Source organism: Gorilla gorilla, chromosome 6, assembly GCF_029281585.2.
Source record: "Gorilla gorilla gorilla isolate KB3781 chromosome 6, NHGRI_mGorGor1-v2.1_pri, whole genome shotgun sequence".
Taxonomy (NCBI): Eukaryota; Metazoa; Chordata; class Mammalia; order Primates; family Hominidae; genus Gorilla; species Gorilla gorilla.
In genome coordinates, this window is record NC_073230.2 from 9,397,189 (window position 1) to 9,409,263 (window position 12,075).

At 61.5% G+C, this 12,075-nt stretch overlaps 1 protein-coding gene across 22 annotated transcripts in view; it reads right to left on the bottom strand.

Annotated features, from left to right (window-relative positions):
• MAD1L1 (mitotic arrest deficient 1 like 1) overlaps positions 1 to 12,075 on the bottom strand; it is a 420,579-nt gene that overhangs the window by 125,887 nt on the left and 282,617 nt on the right. The gene's annotated exons all lie outside the window — the stretch shown is intronic.

The following is a 12,075-nucleotide window of genomic DNA, read 5'->3' on the forward strand; positions in this document are numbered from 1 at the left end:
CCCAAAGCGGAAACCATCCAGATGTCCATCAGCCGATGACTGGATATGTAAGATGTGGCCGTGCAGACAGTGGGGTATTTCAGCCACAAGAAGGAACACAAGGTCCACCAGTCGATGACTGGATACATAAGATGTGGCCGTGCACAGTGGGGTGTTTCAGCCACAAGAAGGAATACACCACCGACACCTACGACCACATGGGTGAACCTTGAACAACGGAAGTGAGAAAAGCCAATCACAAAGGCCACAGGACTCCCTTCCCAGGAAATGCTGGTAATGGGCCTCGGGACTCCCTCCCAGGAAATGCTCAGAACAGGCCACGGGACTCCCTTTCCAGGAAATGCTCGCAACAGACAGACCCACAGAGGCAGGCAGTAGCCGACTGGTGGCTGAGGGTTTGAGGGCATGGGAGACAGCAGGGTGATGGATAACTAGAGGGTTCGGGCTTCCTTGAGAGGGGATCAAAACGTTCTGTGAAGGGTGACAGTGGTTGCACTAGCCGTGGACATAAAAGCCGCTGAACTGCCCCCTTCAAAGGGACGAGGTACGTGGAATGTGCGTCGCATTTCAATAGAGCTGTTAGAAATGGCGGGCCGGGTGGGGAGTGAGAAACAGCAGGAAGTGTGGACGCAGCCGCCAGAGCCTGCGGGCCTGAAACCAGCCTCTTCCTTTGCATGTGCCATGATTTCAACTTCAAGAGCAGCTCTCCAGGGGGAGGACAAGGGCTGAGAGGGGCTGCCTGGAGGGAGCTCTCAGGTGAAGGAGAAACTCTGGGGCTCCGTAAGGAAATGTCCTTACTTGTATCCTGCTTGGGCTGGGAAATGTGAGGCTGAAGGGAGTCCCTGCCCCCAAGACCCTCCTCCTCCACAGCCGGAAGAGCCTCTAGGGCACAGTGGCCTGACCATCACCCCCCACCCCGTCGGCCCTCTCCCACTCCTGCCAGCTGGGCCCAGACACCAAGTGCAGTGACCACAGTCTGCAGGACCAGGTGACGTCAGGGTGTGCCCACAGGGCCCTGCCTTGGTGGCTTCTTGGAGCCTGCAGGCCACCTCTGCAGCTGATGGGGACAAAGACCCCTGTGAGTCAGCAGCTGACAGGCAGGGGACCGGCTGGCCTGGCTTCTGTGGCTTGGCACCCCCTGCAAGTGCACAGTGCAGTGGCCACCAAGGGAGCCGGAAGCAGAGGGAGACAGGCACGGGCAGCCCCTCACCTGGGCCGTCGGCCACCGGGAGAAACAGTGGACACCGAGACCCGCCCGCTAGATGGGGGCTGCAAAGGGCCAGGCCTCCGTCTCTCTCTGCAGAGCAGGGAAGCAGCACGGTGCCTCGGTGCCCGCTCAGCAGGGGCCCAGCAGAGGCCAGCTGCCAAGGGTGACTGCTGTTGCCAGCGGGACACCCCGATCAGCCTAAACACTCATCTCAGTAGGCGTCCTCCACGCCAGAAGTCCAGCTCCGCGGTGACAGGGACTGCTGTCCACCACCGCAGCCCCAGCACCGAGGACTATCCCGGCACAGGCTCCATGTGGAAGATGTGTTTGCTGAATGAATGGATGATGATGATGAACACTTACTAAACTCGGATGTGCTCCTGGGGCTTAAACCAGGTGGCTAGAGTGTTTCAAGTAACGCAGGAAGTAAGAGCCAGTAGGTCCCACGAAAGGGCTTGGAACCCTTCTCCAAGTCGTGGAGAGTCCCCCTCTCACTTCCTGGGTCGCAGCCACAACCCAGGAGAAGCAGAGGGTGTGGGAGAGGTGCTGCTGCTGCTGGGCCCACCCTGGAGATGAAGGGAAGGAGGGTGAGGGCAGCGGCCATCTGCAGACGCCATGGGGTGCCAGGCCCGGCCAGTGCTCTGTGAGCCCTCTTTCATGTATTCTGCTGTTTTCTGGAGGAGAACACAGTCATGCAGCACTCACGTGACCCCTCGTAGGTGCGGGTAAGGTGGCGGCGCTGGGCCGCAGACCAGGGTTACGGCTCTGCATGGCGTGGCTGTGGCTGGGGGCCCCAAGGGGCTCAGAGCGAGGCCTGAGAAGTCTGGAGGCAGCGGGGGAGGGACCACCAGGGCAGGAGGTGGTCCAGGGGCATCCCAGATGAGGCACAGGCCAGTGCAGCCTCAAGATCCTCCTACGCAAAGACCCAAGCACTTCCCACCATGGACACACCAAGCCTCCAGCCCAGAGGAAGGGCCAGTGGGTTCTGCACTGGGGCCAGGAGGCAATGGACACACCAAGCCCCGGCCCAGAGGAAGGGCCAGCGGGTTCTGCACTGGGGCCAGGAGGCAATGGACACACCAAGCCCCAGCCCAGAGGAAGGGCCAGCGGGTTGTACACCGGGGCCAGGAGGCAGCGGATGTGGGGTGGGCTCTGCAGCCCAGGAGGCAAGATCACTTCCTCCCAGGCCCCATCTGCCCATCTGCTCAGGGCCACCCCTGCCCTCTGTGCATTCTGGCAGGACACCTCCCGCTCACAGAACCCACCTCTAGCTGCAGGCCCAGGGGGTCAGTGTGAGGCTCCAGGCATGGGGAGAAGCCCCTCCAGTGCTGCCCCGGCCCCGTGCACCCCACCCACCTAGGGCGCTGAGCACTGTGTGTGCCAGCAAGCAGGAGCACCGTCGGGGGCTGGCACCACTCAACTCAAGCAGATGGGAGATGGAGCAACCTTGCTGGAATCGGCTGTTAGCTGACAGCTTCCAGGAAGAAAGGGGAAAATGGCTATAATCTTCTGCTAAAATGTGTCGCCTTGTTTGATTCACAGCTGAGAAAACTGTTGAGACACTGACGAGAATCTCAAAAGGAAAAGTTTGGAGCCTTCCTTTGATGCGACGGTGCAATCATTGACTCAACAGAAATCTTCCACTTGCAGAGCGAGCAGGCGCACTGGTGCTGTTACCCAGTGCGGTTACACGGAAGAGCCGGCTGGCGGGTGCGGCGGGAGAATGCCGGGACGGGCAGGGCAGGTCCCCGGCCACTGGCAGGCCTACTGTCTGTCCAAGCTCCCCTCCAGGCTGGGCCTAGGGTTCTGGAGATGACAGGGCCCCACCTTCAGACAAAGCGGTCTTGGAGGGGTCTGCACAGGGAGAGACCAGGCCCAGAGAGGGTGCGGGTGCTCCCGGGCTGCCTTGTAAGCCCACACCTGTGCCCCCAGGAGGCCTCGGCCTCGACGGCCCGTTTCTGTGTTCAGGGGACTGTCTACAGCCCAAGTCCTGGAGGAGGAGGCTGGGTGGTGGCTGGCATTGGCTCCATCTCTGTTCCCACTGTGAGTTCCGCCCCTAACTCGCCGGCAGGTCTCCGTCCTCTCTGGGCCTCGGCTTCCCATCTGTGAGGGTGAGTGTGGTGAGTTTCACCTTAAGGACCTCCCTTCTGGCCAAAATGCTCATAAGACCCGGAGCAGAGGGCAGGAAAGCCCTGAGCCCACGCCCTGGTGCGTGCAGGAGCTGGGTGCCATGGGCCCTTGGCTGCCCCGGGCAAAGGAAATGGCTTCTGAGGGGCCCTATCCTCAAGGTCCCTGCCGGGGAGGAGGCTGCCTCCAGCAAGGCCCAGGCAACACTCGGGGAGGGAGGCACCTGTCCCCGTGTGCCTGACGCGCATGCCGAGAGCAGAGAAAGCGCTGGAAGGAAGCAGCGACAAGAGGGGAATGGAAAACACAGTTAAGTAACCGCCAGTCCTCATGCGTATTTATAGATCGTCCGGCGTCAAAATTCAATCAATACCTCTCCTGGCTGAAGGAAATGGCTCATGGAGGAGAGCGAGGCAGCTCGGGCTGCGCCTGTTGGGCCAGGGCATTGCAGAACCAGGCCCACCAAGAGGCAGAGGCCCGGCCTTCCCATCTCCTGCCCGTGGCCTTGCCCGCTTGGCCTTCCCATCTCCTGCCCGTGGCCTTGCCAGCCGCACACGGCTGGGTTGTGGAACCTGCCTCTGTAACAAGCCCAGGCGAGGGTCACACCTCCCAGCCCTGCCCTCAGCAGCAGCCTGACCTTGGGCAACTTGCTCAGGGCCAGCAGGAGGGCTGAAGGGCTGGATGCACCTATACACACCTGTCGCTGAGGGGTCTGCGGGGCCATGTCCCACCTATTCCAGGAAAGCAGCTCCCAAGCAGGTAGAGGCACATGGATGGGAGAGGGCAGCCTGAAGCAGACAGAGAAACTGAGGCCCAAGGAGGAACAGAGGCCATGCTACTGTCTGTGACCAGTGCCCGGGAGCGGTGGGAGGATGAGAACTAGATGGGGGTAGGACAGAACCCCGGGAGCTCCCTTTCTGCAGAGCTGAGTGCTCCACCATGGTGAGTGAGTGTCCTGGGCCTCATCTGGGGCAGCTGCAGGCGGAGAGGGAGTGGCCCAGGGTCACAGGGCAGAGTCCCTGGAGTCCCCTCCAGCACATGCACCACGGCCAGGCTTCACCAGAGGTGGAAACTCCCCACAGCCAAGGCGTCCACGGCAAAGCCAGCCTGCGAGTGAGCCCACCGACCTGCGTCATGGGCCCCAGCAAACGCCCCCCATGACCCCCCTCCACCCCCCAGTGACCGTGTGCTGTATAGCCTCCACTCAGGGCCCTGCCCAGAGGCTAAGCGAGGGTTCACCAGGGCCTGAGGGAGGGGCCACAGCTTTCCCCGCGGGACACGCCCTGTGAGCCAGCACGTCTGCCAAACCAATGGAGCCGGGACACTGGCACCCAGGAGACGGTGCTGAGGCCACCGCACAGCTCTGGGGCTGGCCTTCCCGGCCTGAGACCCTGCTGGGCAGCTCCACGTGAAAGGCCAGGGGAGGAGGGAGCTGGGAGGGGTCATGCCTGTCCTGGTTCCAGCAAGGGTCAGGGGCTCCTCCCATGACACCCCTGATAACAGCCTCTGTGGTTCCATAGCAGAGAAAGGGCGGGCGGCCTGCAGTGGCCAGGGAGGACGGCATGTGAGAGTCTCCACTGGTCAGCGGGGCAGGGACAGCATCCCCTTCCTAATCTGGCCAAGGCTGAGACCGGATCACCCTGGGCTGAACTCCTGGGCTCCAGGGGCTGTGCCTGTGGTGAGGAGGAGATGGTCCTGATGGCACCCAGCAAGGCTGACATCTGCCCCACCTGCCTGGAGCAGTCCCTGAACAGAGACGAGATGCACAGCTCTGGAGGGAGACCCAGGCCAGACACTCGTACAACACAGGAGGGGCTGGGTCCGACACACACACGGGATCCAGGAGGAAGGACAGACAGCTGCTGCCCCAGGACGCCATGTGAGGCTTCCCTGGACCTGCCAGCAAAGGACCAGCCCAGCTGGGGCAACGCTGCCCGGGCCCTGCTCCTTGAGGCTCCAGGGTGGCTGTCCTAGGAGGGGCCCGGGGCACGGCCCCTGGAGCTGACACTCTGCGGTCCAGAGTGTGTGCACACGCACTAGCTTGCTCTCTGAGCCTCGATCTGCTGTCTGTAGAGTGGTGGCTATGGTGACCTACCAAGTCCATGGAAAGGTCGGGCGGGTTAACGGACGTGCATATGGTCTCAGGCTGTAAGGAGCTCTGCTGGGCACGCCAGCATCGCCCGGGGGGACCCAAGCAGTGAAACCAAAGACGTGGATCTCCTCCCTCATCCACATGCACCCAGCTCTGAGTCCCTCTTGAATTCCAACCCTGTCTGAGGACTCAAGACGTCCTTGAGAACCGAGGGGCATCTGGCAAATCAGGCCATGGGCAGGCTCCAGGTCCAAACCCAGTTCCTGATGAGAGAAGCAAAGTGCTTCCCGTTCCCCAGAGTCCTGCCAAGTGGAGGCGGCGGGGAGGGGCCTCTTCCTGACCCCCAGGAGAGCCGCAGCCACTTTCTACCTCCCCTCAAACCCCACAGGCACCAGCAGGGCCCCGTGCTTCCCTTCTCCTCTAAAAAGCTGCTCTCATCCGTTTCCCTGCAGATACACCCAGGAACCAAAAGGACATCGGTCCCTTGGACGCAATGCCTGCAGCAGCGGCTGCTTGGGGAGACCTCCATCGTGCCACGTCCAAGAGCCGCGGGGACTGGCACCCCGTGCGGGGCACTTGCAGACAGGGCCATGGCCCTTGCTTCCCAGAGGAGGCCCTGGGCCTCCAAGAGGCTGCAGACATGCTCAGGGATATCAGCTTTGAGGAGCCCGGACCCCCCAGGTCCCGCCTTTGAGTTTGGTTTTCTACCCCAAGTGCAAGACATGGCTTCAGTCCAAGTGGCAGCAGCAGGGACAGGCTGGGGGAGATCGAGGTGCTCAGCAGTGGGTCCCTGGGCACATCTCTACTTGGGGGGACAGCAGAGACCACTAGACGATCTCTAGACAAAGGACAAGGGCTCGTGGGCCAGGCGTGCATGCCCATGCCTGCCCAGGCAGCAGACACAGGGGTCTGGCAGAGCCCGAGCTGGGTCCCAGTTCCACCAGCCACAACTGTGTGACTCTGGGCCAGTCCCCAGAACCCTGACCTCAGTCTCATGTCACCCAGCGGCGAGGATGGTCACCATGTGATAGGGAAGTGAGAGCTCAGGCACACTCACACCATCCGTCTGTCCGTCTGTCCAGTGGCTCTGCCACCCTCCTGCACGTCCCGCGCCACCTCGAGGCCCGCACGCCTTCATGAAAGCTCCCCTGACCTCAGGCCTCATCAGCAGATGAAGGACTCTCAGCACAGCCGATTACCCGGTGCTGGTAATCACCCGCTGACTTCCACCCGAGTCCTTCAGAAGGTAATCTGCGGAGAGCGACTTGTAAACAATTTGGAGGGAAAAGATAAAAACCCTAATCGTCAGAAGGGTTGGACAACAGTGACTTAGGCTGAGGCCTGGCTCTGAGCGCCAGACCCAACCCCGCACGGGAGCCCCTCAATGTCTGCCCCCAGCTGCAGCTCTCACCTCCTCCCCTGCACCCAGGCCCTTCGCCACCCTCTGCTGCCTCTGTGAGCAGCTGCAGGCCCACAGGGGGAGGGTGCTCTAGTGGGGCCTTTGGCAAAGCTCAGCATGGGGGGAGCAGCGCACGTGGGCAAGTGGGGGATGAGCGGGCAGAGCCCAGTGAGCACTGCGGTGGGTCCTGGCTCTGCCACCCGTGCTCCTCGTTCAGCTCACAGCACATCTCCTGCCCCATCTGCAGACCAGGCATCTCCCTGAGCTCCCACCACGGCAGTGTGGTCAGTGCACAGGGCACCCACTGGCCACCCACCCTGGGCACAAAGCCCATGCTTCCTGGGAGAAGGAGGCGGGGGACCAGCACTGTCCTGGTCCCGCTGCAACCACAGGTCCTCCTCCTCCTTCCCAGACACGTGGGCTTCACCCGGGAGGCTGCTCCCCTGGCCTGCCGAGGAAGTGAACTGGGTCCCTGCCGGACTGGCGGATGAGCAGGAGCCCTGGGCAGCCGCTGCTATCCCAGTCTCCCCACTACAGGGCACAAACAACAGCCAGCGCCTAAAACATCCTGCCTGAGGCTCAGCCAGAGCTGGCAGGAGGCCTCAGGGGCTCAGGCAGCAGGTGCAGGACCAGCTGGTGGATGAAGGGCCTGAGGAAGGCAGGAGTGACCGAAGGACAGAGGCCGTGTGAGGGCAGGGTTGGAGTAGTCACCCCAAGCGCCCTGCCCCTCCCGTCTGGGGTGTGGCTCACTCCTAACAAGCTGCCTGCTGGGTCTCACTGTGGTGAAACGCACGTGACAGGAAGCTGACCGCCATAACCATTCTAAGTGCACAGCTCCCTGGCATTCAGCACACTCTCAGTGCTGTGTGGCCACCACCACAGCCCATTCCCAGAGCTTCCTCATCTCTCCAGGCTAAAGCCCACATCCATCAACACTCACTCTCCATTCCCCTGCCCCAGCCCCAGCCCCTGGCACCGGCCTCTCCACCTCCTGTCTAGGGATCTGATGAATCTAGGGGCCTCGTGTAGGTGGAATCACATAGCCTGTGTCCTTCTGGGACTGGCCGGTTTCACCCAGCTCAGCGTCCTCAGGTCCATCCATGCTGCGGCAGGTGTCGGGACGCGCCTCCTCCTCGAGGCTGTATCTATCATGCTCCACCGTATGGAAGGACCACACTGTGTCCATCCATGCATCTGTCCACAGACGCTGGGGTGCGCTCACCTCTGGGCTACCGTGAGCGAGGCTGCTGTGAACGTGGGTGCCCGTATCCATGAGTCCCTGCTTTTGGTTCTTCTGGGCATGTACGCAGCGGTGGACTTGCTGGTCAGTGTGGTGAAACAAAGCCACTCTTCCATCAGTGGCAGCACCATGGCCAAGCCCCCATCAGTGACATTTCTTCTAGAATCTCAGGCTTAGTCTGCAAACTCCCATGGCAGGAATTACGTAAGTGATCACACTTTCCTTTCTCCCTAGGCTGCCAGGAAGCTCCGATTAAAACAGACGCCCAGCTTCACCGGCACCTTCAGCCCTCGTGGGCAGAACATTCCTGGTTTCCCACACACAGCATTGGCTGCCGGGAATCTGTGGAGCAGTGAGATCTCACGGAAAGGAAACGAGCACCATCACAGAAAACACTCGACGCTGCTCCGAGGACTGCGGCCGACTCAGCCTCCCCGGCGGCCCAGTCCGGAGTGGGCGCTTCTCCTGTCCTTCCACGAGCCACGGGAGGAAACCAGGAGCCCTTGGTCCCGCCAGGACCTAACGTGGGTCCCTGGGGTCCCGTGCCAACGACCTGCTTCCTTTCACGGACGGGAAGCACCTCATCCGTCTGAACCATCAGCTCGCTGTATGACTCCCACAGAACAGGGGCCCAGAACATCCGGGCTGTGGCTCCTTGGCCCCCGCTGTGCCCTGGCTTAGAGCAGCGCCTGGCACAGAGGAGGTGCGTGAAGGTGGCTCACGCATGGGAGGGGAGGGCTGGGCTGGTGAGCATGGAGTCCCATGGGCCCTGCAGAGCTGCCCTCCCGTGATCCTGCCTCCCAGGAAAAGTCCAACCCCCCTGCCTCACAAAGGAGGCCCTCAGGGCACAGAGAGGAGCACTTCCCGAGGCCACCAGGTAACACCAGGCCCATCGTCCTGGTCCAGAGGCCACACTCTGTCCAACATGGTAGAAGGTTCAGGAGAAAGAGCCGAACACAGAATGAAGGTCCCACTGATGAGCCACATGCGTTACTAAGAGTCCAGCAAGCGGGAGAGGCCAGACCTGAGGAGGCTGGCTCAGAGCACCCGCCGGGAGGCCCCAGTACAGGGACACCACCCCAGCCCACCACACCTGGGCATGGATGCCGGCACAAAGGGGGCAGCTGTGGCTCCAGGAGGGGACGCGGCCCTCTCCCAGGGCAGCTGCAATGTTGGTGGCTTCAGAATTCCAGGGGTCTGGGGGCCACAGGGATGGCATCTCAGGGAGGGGGTGAGGAGGTCTGAGGAGAGGTGACGGGCCCGCCCCACCCTGGTCCCAGGGACACCGACCAGGGATGTGAGGTACCGCACCGCCTGCCTGCTGGTGCAGACGGGAGCAGAACGGTCTCCGTGTGCTTCCAGCTTCTGCTCACAGGGAACCCGGCAATCTTCTACCCACTCCTTCCCAAAACAGATGCACTTATTTTAAACGTCACAGGGCTCTTGTCTGGTCTCTTTCCTGAACAGCACTTGGGACACTGAGGTTGGCCCCAGCCACAAACCCCACCCAGGCCCCCGCCAGGGAGGAGCAGGCAGGTGGGGCGGGGAGGGAGCCGCACTGGGGGGCTCCACCAGCCCTGACCACCAACCTGCCCAAACAAGCACCATGATGAGGCCACATCGAGGAACGGCTGGAGCACGGGCTTCAGAACCCAAAGATGAATTCTACTTAATTACACGCACACTGAGGCATTTAGAGGAAGCGTGCAGATGTCTGCAATTTACTTAAAGCGCGTCAGAAGAATAAAGTGGCGCGGCGGCTGGGCGAGGGATAAAGAGATGTCAGGAAGCCCCGCGGCGGAGCATCCGTGGTGGAGCCTTGGTGGTGGGTGACCAGGCGCTCGCTGCAAACTTCCCTCAGCTTCACAATGTATCTTTAAATGTTCATCATCAAATGCTGAAAAACCCCAACAGGGTTGAGTCTGAATGCTGCTCCCATCACTGCTGGGTGACACGGGGGCCCCACGGGGCACAGGTGCCAGCCCAGGCTGCACACTTGACACACAGAAGCTGGAGGCTCCTGGGTGGGACTGTCAGGTGGGGATGCACCCGCCCAGCCAGAAGGTCAATGTCCTGCCCAGTGCGGCCTCCACTAGACGTGCCCCTCTCTACCCAGGGCGGCCTGTGAGCCCCGACTGGCCTCACTGTGTGTCCTGCCCCGTAGCCTGTGAGCCCCGACCAGCCTCACTGTGGGTCCTGCCCCAGCTCAGTACCCTCCGTCCCCACATGTGGCCCATCAGAACCACAGCGTGGAAAACGTGCAAGTGTCTCGGAGGTAAGGACGACGGTATTATGACAGATAACAGGAATGGCCGCCATGCAGGCCTGGTTCACCAGGTATGCGCAGGGCCCTCCAGGAGCCATCATCGGAGATCTCCAAAGACAGCCTGCGGGAAAGACCCGTGCCCTCCACATCCTTGGGAGCACACTAAGGCCAGTGTGCAGCCAGTGGGAGACAGAGCTGTGGCCCACCCCAGGCTGTGGGGTCCAAGCTGACAAGGCCCAGTGTCCCAGCTACGAGGTGGCGCATCAGAGGGCAGCCGGCAGCCAGAAGAGAACAAAGTGCTGGGGCCCCAGCTCCTCAGTTCTAGGCCTGGGGAAGAGCACAGGGCACACTCAGGAGGTGGGGACAGGGGTGGGGCAGGAGGCCGTGGCTGCAGCTGGGGTCAGGGACTGTGCCGCCCACCTGACCTGACTCCTGCGGCTGCACCAATAGCCATGGGGGTCCCTCTGCCACCAGATCTGGTGTTCCATGGGGTCCGCCCGATTTCTGTCTTCACTTCAGAATACTGCAACACGTTCAAGCCTCATTCTGCCTCCCAACATGGAGTCTGAGCTCCTTCCTCCTTCACACGCAGGCTCCCTGTGGGCCTCACTTTCCCCATCTCGAGAGGGGGCGCCAGCAGCCCGGCCAGCCACCGTCCGTGGGCGCCCCGAGCTCTCCCACCCCCACCACTGGATGGGAGGGCTTGCAGTCCAGGAGCCCCGCCCACCCACTTCCAGCCCCTTCAGCGACACAAGGGGGCACCCAGTCGGCCCTGATGAGTGTGTGGACAGCTCTGGGCTCTTAGGGAGACCCAGAAAGGCCAGTGCCACAGCAGGGCCCAACGACGGCCCTCCCAGGAAGGCAGCACGAAGACCTCCCAGGCCTGGTCTCCTGGCCTCAGCACCGCGGGAGGGCAGCGGCACTCACGCACAGCTCTAAGGAGTAACTGAAATTCTCTTTCCTCGCCAACCAGCTGTGAACTAATTACAAAAAGTTCTAACTAGTCAAGCCCCTCTCCAAGCATATGTTCCCAATTAAGTCAGACTGCAGCTGATTTTAATCAATCTTCCTTGAAGCGGCCCAACTTAAAGGCTTCTCCAGAGGGAGTGGGAGCAGGGAGAGGAGAGGGCATCGCATAGTGGGTGCGGGGGCGGCAGCCGGCTCCTGGGGCCTCGCTCTGTCACCCAGGCTGGAGTGCAGTGGCGCGATCTCGGCTCACTGCAATCTCTGCCTCCTGGGTTCAAGCGATTCTCCTGCCTCTGCCTCCTGAGTAGCTGAGACTACAGGTGCCCACCACCATGCCCAGCGAATTTTTGTATTTTTAGTAGAGGCAGGGTTTCACCATGTTGGCCAGGCTGGCCTTGAACTCCTGAGCTCAGGCAATCCACCCGCCTCAGCCTCCCAAAGTACTGGGATTGCAGGCGTGAGCCACCATGCCCGGCCCAAAGAGAGATTTTCAATGGTCTTGCAAGATTAGGTGTCTGGTGGGCAGGCACACCCAGCACGGTCACAAGAAGCCATTTATCCCCTAGTGCGCAGGCCCCTCCCCTGGTTCCTCACAGGCTGAGTACTCTGGGGTCACAGTCTTCCTGGACGTTGCCTACTGGTTGTTGGGCAGGGGCTACAGGTGTTTTTTTAGGGTCCTGTTGCATTTTGTTGCAGCCCACAATGCACTGCAATCCTAGTCAGCTCAAGGGCTCTTCAGTTATTTGACTTATGACCTAAGTAGCTGGGCAGGCTGATAAGA